Source organism: Papaver somniferum, chromosome 9 (genome assembly GCF_003573695.1).
Source record: "Papaver somniferum cultivar HN1 chromosome 9, ASM357369v1, whole genome shotgun sequence".
Taxonomy (NCBI): domain Eukaryota; kingdom Viridiplantae; phylum Streptophyta; class Magnoliopsida; order Ranunculales; family Papaveraceae; genus Papaver; species Papaver somniferum.
This window is the reverse complement of record NC_039366.1, coordinates 170,095,770-170,109,716: the sequence shown is the minus strand read 5'-3', so window position 1 is coordinate 170,109,716 and position 13,947 is coordinate 170,095,770.

The following is a 13,947-nucleotide window of genomic DNA, read 5'->3' as shown; positions in this document are numbered from 1 at the left end:
GAAGAAAATGATAAATAATTAAAAATATTGACCAAGGTGTTGGGAACACGGACACACGACCAACCGACCGTGCTGTGGTCAGTCCTACGCCAGTTTTATATTTTTAATACATTATTTTCCATGATTTGATGAAAATTCTCTCATTTGATCAAATCTCCTTCGTCTCGAGGAAATTCCTCGGTTTCATGGTATTGTCATAAATCCATAAAAAATAATATAAAATTAAGGAAAGGAGTGTGGGGCGTGACCATGGGCCAACCGGCCGTGCCTTGGTCCCAGCCGGCCCCACACCTCACGGTCCCTCATTATTTTATTATTATTATTATTTCTCTAATTTCATGAAAAACTCCATGATTTCATGGTATTTTGCACAAATCATAAAATAATAAATAAAATTATGAAAACTTGTGGGACCGGGCCACTGGCCGGCCGGCCATGCCCTAGCCGGTCCCACACGCCCTTTGTTTTATTATTATTTTTATTTTCCTTGAATTCATCAAATTCCTTGATTTCATGGTATTTCTCTCAAATTAGGAAAAAATCCCTCAAATCATGAAAAAATACCTAAAAAAAAACATTAAAAATTATGAAAACTCGTGGGACCGAGCCCTAGCCGGCCGGCCGCGCCTCCACGGTCCCACACGCCCTTGTTTTTATTATTTTAATATTTTTTGCTTCCCTGAACTCATGAAAACTCCTTCAATTCATGGAAACTCCCTAAATTCATCAAATTTCTCAAAATTCATGAGTTTTTCATAAAATCATCAAAATATTATAAAATTAAGAAAAAGGCACCACGGGACCGTGGCCACGACTGGACGACCATGCCTTGGCCTCGGCGGTCCCACGCCTTATTATTCCTTATTTTATAATTATTTTCCATCATCTCATGGCGTTTTCCTCAGTTTCGTCGAAACCCTAATTTTGGCATATTTTCTCGAATGGATGCCCAATTGCACGCCAGAAAATATCAAAATTCTCAGGACTGAGACGCGGACGCCTTGGGGACACGAGCGCGCTATCTTGACCAACCAAGATTGGCTCTTTGGCTTACAGAAGCCGGTCCCATCAAGTTTCACAGTTTTGACCTAATTTGCACAATTGCACGTATTAGGTCCAAGACTCTTCCAAACACTTTGGATTTTCATGAAGTGATCATCAGGCGGTCACGTGACTACCCAGGGCCGTTTTCATGACCCATGGTCGTTCCCTCACTCCGTCATAATTAATTAGGTTTTCTCACCTAAGGCTCAGACGAGCATGATAGACGCATTTATGTGTCTAATTTGTCCTCAATGTTTCGTATTGTTAGTACATATTTTCGTCCTTATTATGGTGTTTTGTGTGTTTGTAGGTATTTTTTGGAAATACATATTGATGGAAAATTCGGCTCGAAAAGTTGCTCGGGGCACCCCTGAAGGACATGTGCTATGCGGACTCTCATTTCGGTTAAGGGGCAACCCAATTGATTAGGGGCAACCCATTTCTATTCGCACCCCACAGCTGGTTAGGGGGACACCGTCTTCTACCTTTCAAATCTGTTTTTGGCAGGAAAATCTGGTTTCAAAGAACCAGAACTAGGGTTGGCAGTTTGGACGAGAATGAAGGAGACTCAACGACTGAGAATTGTTGGGATGACTTGAATGGTGGTAACAGGCGTGGTATGGTCGATTTGGTCATCTATATTTGGCTAGATTCTTGGTGAGAAGAAAATAGGGGAGTGCGTAGTTGAGAAGAGTTTTTCACGGGATTGTACGTGTTTTTTGTGCATGGCGTAAGATGGATGTGTGTTTAACTACTTCTGGGACGTGTTTCAGACTAATTGGAGTGTGTTAGATGTGCAAAGACGCGTGAAGATTCAAAACAGGGAAGAAATCTCCGTATCTTGCATGGGAATATTTGTTATTAACTGCCGGGAATTATTTGGAGTTATGAGAACATATTCTCGGTCAGAATGGGTATATATAGGCTGCTAGCACCACAGAGAAGGGGGACGGAGAGATTGGGAGAGTTACAGAGCATCAGAGAGTCGAGATAATCAAGTGGCAGGAAACCACCATTTCTGCTGCTGTGAAGAACACGAAGAACATAAGACCAACACAGACAGTCGTTTACGCTATAGTAATTGCAACACATACTGGCAGTCTTAGAAGCTACAGTAACAACGACAATTACCCGTGGGTCGCAGACTGATAGTTGACAGTCTTATATACTACAGTAACAACGACAGTTTGCATTTATCGTTCTCTGTAACTTTAACCATTCTCATCATTTGTAAACCATTTTTGAGCATAAATGAAATCAACTTTTGAGCGTGTTTCCAAGATGATGATGAGCTAAACACAATCCTTGGGGCGATGGAGGAAGCTGTTGTTTCGGTAAAAGTGACATATCTTTATTTTAATTAATTATAAGAACTCTATTATGATTTTTGCATTGAACTCAAAATTGATTATATGATTTTATAAGTTAGGTGTATTTTCTCTTGATAGAATATGCTTTCTTTAGTGTTTTGATATTCTATGCTTGGATTAACATCTATTCTTTTGGAAATCTACATGTCTAGGCAATACTATTAGAATCAATTTGAATGTTGAGTTGCATAATTATTGTTTTATTAAATCACTAATATCGACCAATGGTGGAATCCTAGCCCCGGTCTCTCTATAATTTTTACAACACTTTTTAATTGAGTTTGTTAATTTTATTTATAAAAATTAATTCTAAAAAAATCTTCCTTCACAAGTCTCAACGAACCTTTTACTACAACATCATTGAAAATAACCATCAATTTTGGCGCCGCCGACGCGGACTTGTCTTTAGGCTAGAGTTTTTAGATTTTTTTTTCTTTTTTAGGTTTTTATTTGTTTTATTTTATTTGTTCTTCTTTACGTTTTTGGGTTTTTGTCTTTTCCTTATAGAATTTGGAATTGGAGCGAAAAAATATTTTTCCAAAGCTTTTGGTGAATACTTAAAGACTTGGAGTAAAAGGCAAAGCGAAAGGAGCGAAAGAAGAAGATTTTTTTAGACTTATTTAATAAAAAAAGAGAGACATTTTTATTTTTTTTAAATATTATTTTTTATTATTTTTTTTTTAGACTTTTCTTTTTCTTTTGCACTTTTTTTTTTGGACTTTGGACTTGGACTTTGGACATTCTTTTTTTTTTAACCCTACGGAAGGGTAGTATTAAATATTAAACTGTTTGTAGAGAAGGACGGCGATTGCGATATCGCCTCGGCCCCTCGGGTTCGTACATGACATAGGAGTCGTGTCCCGAGTCGACTTCAGCGGTTCATCCCCCGTCTGGAACGGGAGGTAAGTTTGTCGAAACACTCGCGAATCCCCTGTCAGCGAGTTACTGTCTTCCTTCGTGTGAATATATGTCGAGGAAATGAATACGGCTGCTTTAATTTCCTAGTAAAGGGCAAGGACTGGCCATACAAGATAAGGGTTCGGATTTCATCACCGTTCTCTTCTTGCCCGCCTTAGGAAAACGATACCAAACGCGAACCTAAGCTTAAATACTGACTAGAACGAGACCTATAGGGTAACGAGCTTAATAGGAAAGTCGTTCGAAAAATATTGGTGACTCTTTTAAGCATACTTCTAAGTTCATGATGGTTTCTGTGAGTTGAATGTGTGATTGCGCCGCCTTGTAATGCGGTGAGGTCTTGGGTATCAAAGCTCCATGCAGCTTCCCTCGCCTCTATTCAACTTACTTTTACTCGGATTGATTCCAGAGGGGTTTGCTTAAATTTTAACGAATTCCCTTTCGAAGGATTAGAAGCTGGTCTAGAAACAATCTAAGTGAAGCCATCATGCTTTTTGTTTGCTAGAACTCAGTAGGTTTGTTGTGGTGAAGTCAGCCTTGTTTGTGTTTGCATAGAACTTCCCTTCCTTTTAGGACTTTTCTTTTTCTTTTGTTTTTATGGTGTATGCCCGAGGTTATTAGAGAGTGAGCTTGGAATACAAACACTCTAGGTCGTTTGATTAGTGATAAACCTAATAGTTCTTCTTGTGAAGGCGGGGATCTCGAAGACTCTTCTTTTGAGAGCCCCGTTTTTGGAAACTTCAGTTTTGAGAATCTGTCTCTCTGTGAAGAAAGTACCTCTAGTACTTCAGTTGTGCCAGCGATGACAACTTTGAAAGATTACATGTTCCCAACTAGGACCAACCGAGCTTCGTGCATTAAATTGCCAGCCAATACAGCTAATTTCGAGATAAAACCTAGTATTTTTCATATGATCCCTATATTCTTAGGAAAAGATGATGAGAACCCTTATTTTCATATTAGGGACTTGAGGAAATTTGTGGGACAGTTAGAATAAAATACCTTACTGATGAAGTTTTGAAACTTAAGATGTTCCCCTTTTCCTTGAGAGATAAAGCCAAGACTTGGCTGAACAACCTACCATCTGAATCCATTGAAACATGGCAGGAACTTATTGCTGCTTTCTATACGAAATTCTACCCTAAGCATAAAACTGCAGCTGTTAGGCAGAATATTAGTGCTAGTGTGCAACAAGAGGGAGAGTCTCTCTATAGGTTTTTAGAGAGATTCATTGATCTCCTATCCCAGTGTCCTCACTATGGATTTGATAAGATGAAACTTGTAAAGATTATTTATAATGGTTTAGACTATTCTACCAAAGCCATGGTCGAGTCTATGTGCGCTGGTGAGTTCACTAATAAAAATGTTGATGATGTTTTTACCTTCTTAGGAGCTATTGCTGAAAAATCCCAACAGTGGGAGTCTTGTGTTGAACCCCCTAAAAGACTCTTGGTCAATAGAAGTAGCACCAATGTGGTAGATACAAGCTTCGGGTCAGATGCTAAGTTTGCTGCTTTGTCTAGAAGGTTAGAAGCTTTGGAATTGAATCAGCCTAAACATAGGTCTCTTGTTGAAACCGATGATAGGATTAGAGCCTCTTAAGTCTCTAGTTGTGGAGTAGAACCCAATAACTCGTTTTAGGAAGGTCATGTTAGTGAAGAGCAATCCCATGTTGTCTATAACAATGCTAGGTTCGAGAACCGTCAGAAGTTTGACCCATACTCAGAGACCTACAACCCTGGTTGGAGAAACCATCCTAATTTTTCTTGGTCCAAGGGCCAGAATCAAGGTCATCCTAGTAATACTCAGCCTCCCCCAGGTTTTGGTTATACTCAAAACCCTTCAGGTCAAACCCAGTTTCAGAACACTTCTGAGAAAAAAAAATTCTACCTTAGAAGAAGCTCTTACTATGTTAGTAAAGAACCATGATATGTTATCATCTAACCACCTTAGCTTTCAACAAGAAACCATGCAGAACCATAAGGATAATTCCCAGACTCTTGCTAAATTAGAACTTCAAGTCGGCCAAATAGCTAAGTATTTAAGTGAGAGAGAAGAAGGTAAGTTTCCTAGTCAAACTCAAGCCAATCCTAGGGGGGTCCATCAAATATCTTTAGTTGGTGAGGAATCATCAAACCTTGTGAACTCGATAAAAGCCCTCAGGAGCGGTAAAACAGTAGACAATAAGGTAGCCATGCCTAGTGAACATACTGTAGTTCCACCCTCTACTTCCCAAGAGGAACCCATAACTGAGGAAACGAAAACAATTTTTAAGGAGTCCCAAGAAATTACTGATAGGACTATCTTTGTGCCTAGAGCCCCATATCCTCAGTTGTTAACCCCAACAAAGAAGGAGTCAACTTTCAACGAGATAATGGAAATATTTAAGCAGGTGAACATCAACATTCCTTTATTAGAAGCAATTAGGAAGATGCCTGCTTATGCCAAGTTCCTTAAAGATCTTTTTAATGTTCATAAGAAAGCCTTTTTAGCTGGTCAAGTAAGTTCAATTCTTCTAAACCAAACATCCCCTAAGTATAAGGACCCTGGATGCCCTACCATATCTTGAGCAATTGGTAACCACACTGTCGATAAGGCATTACTTGACTTAGGAGCTAGTGTTAACTTACTCCTGTATCATGTATACACCCATCTAGGTCTTGGTAAGTTGAAACCGACCAAATGACACTACAATTAGCTGATAGGTCTGTCAAAGTCCCTCGTGGTGTCATAGAGGATGTTCTGATTGAGGTTGATAAGTTTATTTATCTAGTGGATTTTGTTGTTTTAGACACCCAGCCAGTTCAGGACCCAAGTGCTCAAATCCATGTGATTTTAGGTCGCCCATTTTTAGCCACAGCTAACGCTGTCATCAACTGTAGAACCGGACTTATGAACATATCCTTTGGTAATATGACCACTGAACTAAATGTATTTAATGTTACTAGACAACCTTCTGAGAATGATGAATTAGAAGAAGTGAATATGATTAACACTTTAATTCAGGAGTTAGTTCAGGATAATTGGCATGATACTCTATTGGGAGATTTTTTAGGTGAATTTGAGGAAACCATTCTCTTATACCAGATGTGTGATCAATCTTTAGAAGAAGCCCTTGAGTATTTTAAAGACTCTACGGACCCTGAAATTCAGGCAATAGTGTTAGGTCTTTCTGAGAGTAATGATAACCATAAGATTGGGGGTGGAGAATTGAAAGAATCTCTTGAGTATTTCAAGGACTCCGAAGATCCGGAAATTCAAGCTATAGTTAGAAGTTTGTCTGTGAGTAGTGAAAACCCTAAGTTTGGGGGTAGTGATGGTTCTTATGATTGTCACGTATCCTTAATTAGAGTCCCTAACTTGGGACTCGAGCTTTGTGCATCTGAGATATCACTTGATTCTATTTAGACTCCGCAACCCGATCCACCTGATACTGTCCAGGAGGTAACTCAGGTATTAGAGACCCGTTTTTCGGATGAATCTATTTATCAAGATACACATAAGAAGCTCAATTATGCTACCCAGATAAACCCAGTTGTCTTGACAGAAACCTTAGACTAGGATGTGCTCCTTCTTTTCATTTTTCTGAACCAGTGTTGTTGTCTCATGTTTGTGTTAGCTCTATTTGGTCTTGTGGACCCACAATTGTTTCGACTATTGGTATACGACTTTGGGAGGTGGCAATCCTTTTTGAGGTATTTGATGTCTAGCTAGAGACTTTAAATTTAGCATTTACTGGGAGGCACCCGCGCTCATGCGACACGGTAATATCCTTCCTTGTTTCTTTTCCTCAAGTGGTAACAGTTTCTCCTTGTTCATGCTTTTAATTTCATTTTTAGAACATTGAGGACAATGTTAGATTTAAGTTTGGGGGTGGGGAAGAAACTTTTTGTTAGCTGCAATAAATAAACTCCAGATCCTAGAAATTTATGTTTATTAAGGATGGCACTAACCAATCTAAGTGGATGGAAGCATTTTGGTTGTAGGAGTTGAGGAACCAATCTGATTAGATGGAAACATCTAGAAGAGTCTATTCATAAAAGCACAGAGCTCAGGTGTTAGAAAAAAAAAAAACATGGTAGTTTCACCATATCCTCGTGATGGAAACATCGAAAGAATCCTGATCAGTTCTTTTTTATTTTTTCTTTTTACCATTGCTAGGGTGAAATAGAGTGACTGAGATCAAAAAAAAAAAAAAAAAAAGAAGACCAGACCACCAGACCAACTGAAATAAATACAATAAAGTCAACTACTGGTACCCTTGTATATGCCAGCTGAGTTGACCTAGAGTTAGGATTATCGACCATTGGTTACCTTGTATATGCCGGTGTGTTGATCTTAGTCCAGACCAGTATTTCAGTCCATTAGGATAGTTTCACCTTAGTTAACATCATCTACATTTTTCTCTACATCCATCTTCTTAATCTATCCATGTGATTGGTTGACTCCGGTTTATGATGTCCAGAAACTATCTGAGTAGAGCTTTGTCACTTTTTATGAATCTTAGTATTCTTGAGTGCAAACTCGTGAACAACAATTGGAATTTCGCATCAGGGTACTTCCTCCTGTAGTCAATAAGTATGCCAACCAAGGAGATTCTTTAGTGCCTTCCAAGGTTCTGCGTAGATAGCTAGGGTCTGTAGTAAAGGTTTTGTGGGTACACCTCTGGTAAACCCTCCCGATATTAACTCGGTTTTATTTATTTTTTTTAGTTTTGCTCGAGGACTAGCAAATAATAAGTTTGGGGGTATTTGATAGACGCATTTATGTGTCTAATTTGTCCTCAATGTTTCGTATTGTTAGTACTTGTTTTCGTCCTTATTATGGTGTTTTGTGTGTTTGTAGGTATTTTTTGGAAATAAATATTGATGGAAAATTCGGCTCGAAAAGTTGCTCGGGGCACCCCTGAAGGACATGTGTTATGCGGACTCTCATTTCGGTTAAGGGGCAACCCAATTGATTAGGGGCAACCCATTGCTATTTTCACCCCACACCTGGTTAGGGGGACACCATCTTCAACCTTTCAAATCTGTTTTTGGCGGGAAAATCTGGTTTCAAAGAACCAGAATTAGAGTTGGCAGTTTGGACGAGAACGAAGGAGACTCAACGACTGGGAATTGTTGGGATGACTTGAATGGTGGTAATAGGCGTGGTATGGTCGATTTCGTCAGCTATATTTGGCTAGATTTTCGGTGAGAAGAAAACATGGGAGTGCGTAGTTGAGAAGAGTTTTTCACGGGATTGTACGTGTTTTTTGTGCATGGCGTAAGATGGATGTGTGTTTAACTACTTCTGGGACGTGTTTCAGACTAATTGGAGTGTGTCAGATGTGCAAAGATGCGTGAAGATTCAAAACAGGGAAGAAATCTTTGTATCTTGCATGAGAATATTTGTTATTAACTGCCGGGAATTATTTGGAGTTATGAGAACATATTCTCGGTCAGAATGGGTATATATAGGATGCTAGCACCACAGAGAAGGGGGACGGAGAGATTGGGAGAGTTGCAGAGCATCAGAGAGTCGAGATAATCAAGTGGCAGGAAACCACCATTTCTGCTGTTGTGAAGAACACGAAGAACATAAGACCAACACAGACAGTCGTTTACGCTACAGTAATTGCAACACATCCTGGAAGTCTTAGAAGCTACAGTAACAACGACAATTACCCGTGGGTCGCAGACTGATAGTTGACAGTCTTATATACTACAGTAACAACGACAGTTTGCATTTATCGTTCTCTGTAACTTTAACCATTCTCATCATTTGTAAACCATTTTTTAGCATAAATGAAATCAACTTTTGAGTGTGTTTCCAAGATGATGATGAGCTAAACACAATCCTTGGGGCGATGGAGGAAGCTGTTGTTTCGGTAAAAGTGACATATCTTTATTTTAATTAATTATAAGAACTCTATTATGATTTTTGCATTGAACTCAAAATTGATTATATGATTTTATTAGTTAGGTGTATTTTCTCTTGATAAAATATGCTTTCTTTAGTGTTTTGATATTCTATGCTTGGATTAACATCTATTCTTTTGGAAATCTACATGTCTAGGCAATACTATTAGAATCAATTTGAATGTTGAGTTGCATAATTATTGTTTTATTAAATCACTAATATCGACCAATGGTGGAATCCTAGCCCCGGTTTCTCTATAATTTTTACAACACTTTTTAATTGAGTTTGTTATTTTTATTTATAAAAATTAAGTCTAAAAAAATCTTCCTTCACAAGTCTCAACGAACCTTTTACTACAACATCATTGAAAATAACCATCAGAGCATTTTCGAATAAATGACTAAACCAACATTTTATCATTCTTTCACCAACAAATCGTCAACTCTTCAGGAGTTCTTTGTATTTGCTCACGTGAGCATATGGACAATACATGGTTGATCCACGGGCCCATGTAGTCGCTCCCTCCTTCGTCCCATGGTTAAAATTCTGACGAACCATGAATTGATCATCAATTGATCAAATTAGGGTTTCTGAATCCAAGGATCATCATTCTAGATTCCAACCTTAATAATTTTATGACGACCTCATGGTCATTAATTTTATTAATTATGCTCGGTTCAACGACGAGTATTCTAATTAATTTTTTTGGTACGCTGCCAATAATCCATCAGATGAGCAACACGTGCTCAGATGATCAAATATTCAACAATTCATCACATGAGCAACACTTGCTCAGATGAATATTTTCTCAAACCAAGGAATATTGGTTCAACAATCAATATTCAACGATCCATCGAATGAGCAATACTTGATCACTTCATCGTAAGAACTATACCTCTGTCTCATGACATGTTCAACTCATGAGTTTCAGAACATCATGTTCAACTCAGCAACTACATGGACTCGTCGTCCCATCAAACCACGAAGTCATCAATTGACTAACATACCACGAGACGTCAATCGTGTCACTTTGGGGGATATCACTTAGGGTTTTGGTATGGCGGTCTACGACACGTGTGTTCAAACACACGATGGAATGTGAGCAAGTCGTGCAATCAGTTGAAGGAATTCACGAGGTAGTGGGCGGAAAATCGACCAAGTCTACACACGTTGAGCAACTGGTTTCAAACACGATCTCCACTTCCCCACTCCTTGATTCCATCAACTGTCACACTTCATGGGATCATGGTGTCTAAAATTACAGCAATATCAATAAGTCTCTGAATCATGATTGAATCATCAGCATCAACAGTATCATCAATCTCACCTCTCATCGACAGCACGAGATCATCAACTCATCAATTGAGCAACTACTCTCAATTGAGCAATTTCAATCATTCAGAGCTTATCATATTCAGAATTCACACACCCACAATCTTTGATTACCATTGATTCCACACATTTCCCAGCTTCCCTCCTACAGATCAACCCATCCTCTCTTGTGACCGAATTTACTCTGGAACGGTCATTGTCTTGATTTAGGCCGGAGTACTACAGATTGATCTCTCGAATCTAAAGCACCCCCTTTGCAGCGGTGCATCTGTGTAAGGTTTAACATTTCACTCGGTTCGAGGAGTCTCCTTCGTACGGTCGTCTCCTCAATTCCTTAAAAACCAGCAAATCGTTTTTCCCCATCTACAAAAGTGATGCAGAAAAGGTGATTAAAGTGTGAATAACAAAACTAACTCGTATCCTTGGAAACTGGGACATATGATTCTGTAGATAAATGATAAAGTGAAACAGTTTAACAAAGGTTGCTTTAAATTTATCAAAAAGAGTGCAAATGAGGTAGCTCATAATCTAGCAAGTTTCGCTCATAAAAACCAAATTTCTAACTGGTGGCTAAATTCCACCCCTCATTGTATTGAATCCTTCTATTATGGAAAGGGTATGCTATTTTAGTTTTTCTTTCCTTTGTTTCCGTCTTGCCAAAGAGACAAAAGAAAAGAAAAAGCATGCCTTGAGGCCCAACCAAGAGATGATTAAGAAAGTGTCTAGGCACACAAGGTATTGACCTAATAAGACTTTGCCAAAATATCGATATTTGTTGAAACAAATTTTCAAAAAGAAAAATCAATTTTTTTAAGCATGTTTTTATTTTTATTTTTGATATCCTAAATTGATGGTCCGTAGACTATTTTCAAACTCCTTAAATTGGAGTGGTTTTGGTAATTATGGAATTCGAACCCTTACCTCCTCAGTGAAAGGGGGCATAATAACTATTAGACCACTCGATAATTGTCCAGCATGATCTTTATTGAATGATATTGATTGAATAATATACTTTGTCAACAGCTAAGGTTACGCGCCGTGGCTAAGTCCTAATTTTTCGTAGCAATAATTTAGTAAAACAAGTCCATGCTAGTGAACCAAAGTTGGTTCATGATTGATCTAAATAATTGTTCTCAAAGAATTCTTGAGGTGACATGAGGTAGATTCCATATAACACTCATTAAACTTTCAGTATAAATACAACATATTAAGAGAGGTTTACTCAATAAATACTTTCGTAGATTTGTATCGATTTAAAAAGAGTCGTGAAAAATAACAACTTTCTGAGAGTTCTAAGGAGTTGGAAAAATAATTGCAGAACTTTGTACAGTTGGCCTAATTCTTATAGAGATTTGTAGAGTTCTAAAAAGTTGTGAAAACAAGATTTCTAGTAAAAAGTTGTGAAAACAATATTTCTAGAGAAATGTATAACAACCAAACATGATAAATCTAAAGATTTGTAGAGTTCTATATAATTTATCCTATTAAAAACAATTCTTGAAAAAGGTTGATTACAAATTAATTTGAGCAGCAATCATAATCTGAAACACTTTAGCCATCAATGAAAATTTTCATTTCAACATATAACAAAATCAAAATTTTTTGATCGTATCATATATATATATATATATATATATATATATATATATATATATACTAGGTATCACCCCGGCCTACGGCCGGGGCTCAACCTTTTTCGTTTTCGTTTTGTTGGTTGATCGGCTGGTCAGTATTCTACCAAAATCTTTTTTAGTCATTCGCAAAACTAATTAGATTATAACGATCAAACATCGAGCTTATAAGTTAGTTCGGACTTGCGTCCCTAGTATTTGTGGTTGTGTCAAATTAGTCGGGGCTTACAGCCCCGGCCGTGGTCCATTGAGGATACCATAGTATTTTGTTTATCGGGTCAAATTATCCGGGGCTTGCAGCCCCGGCCGTGGTCCCTTGAGGATACTATAGTATTTTGTTGGTCAGGTCAAATTAGCCGGGGCTTACAGCCCCGACAGTGGCCCTTAAACATTGCCTAATGTTTTGTTGGTCGGGGTTGTGACACTTAAATCTCGCACATAAATCTCCCATGTTTTTTATTTTATTTGTTTTTTAAAAATAGCTTTTAGATTAGTTGAGGCTAACTTAAATTTTCTTGAGAAAGTTATGGTACAAATCATTATGCTTATTGGATGATTGAACGTTCGATGGACCTGAGTATATCTGGTGTATACGAATAATCTTCATGGAAGGTCATCCACCAAACATAATCCAAACAGACCCTTAGCCATATGTTTCCCGTGAAGATGTATTAGTAAGGAGATATTTGGTTGCATTAAACATAAAACCTCTTACCCAATTCACTCCTCTTCCTCTATTAGGTTTTCTTTCTTCTCCTTTCCTCTTTAGACCAATTTTTTTTTTAAATCATCAGCTCTGTTTTCTTTTATTTCACCGTATCCATCCTTTAAATCATCTATAATAATAACTTAGTATTAATAATTCAGTATTATTATGATATAGAGAGACGAAGTTAAGAATTAGAAGTCGTTAATGGTGGGGAAGAACTATAGATAGAAGACCATCTGTTGGTGAAACCGTTAAAGAATGATGCTCTTCTGTTCTATAAATACATCTACTTAGTGTTAGCCTATATTAACGGAAACTTAGTCAAATTAGGAAATCCGACCCTGCAGTCAAATTAAGAAATCCAAGGATCCGACGCCGTTAAATAATCTTTAGAATCATATTTTTATTAGGAAGCCAAGAGATCGGACGGACGTCTATATAGGACATATAACCGATCGATCTCCATCGTGGGATGACGAAATCGATGGTCGGATTTGTAAGGCTACACACACACCACTTCTTTTTATAATATATATATATAGATATATATATTTGTGTGTATGTATGCATTATTAAGGATATAATTAAAAGAGAGGGAGAAATAGATCTAGCACGTGCAAGCGCTTGCATCAACTTGAAATAAAATAAAATAATATAAAAAAATTGCTTTGCTATTCGAAGAGGAGTCGGAGCTTAGCTTGTTGCTAGGTTACCAACCAAGAGCTTTGTATGATTTTTATTTATTATTATTATTATAAGGAAAATAAAGAGATATTTATTTTTTATATAAAAAAATTAAAGATAATAAATGAAGTTTCAAATTTTTGTAGAAGTCCCCCAAAAATTTTCATATTTTACAAGACTTTTTCTAAGGCAAAAAAACACATCAATATCATTCAAAGTCTTAAAAATTGGTAAGTATGCAAAGTCTTTAAGTTTTTTTATTTACAACGAGTAACATAAACATTGAACGAGATATTCCAATTATATATCGAGTAACATATACTTACTAGGAATTTTCTAAAACATACAACCAGTAATA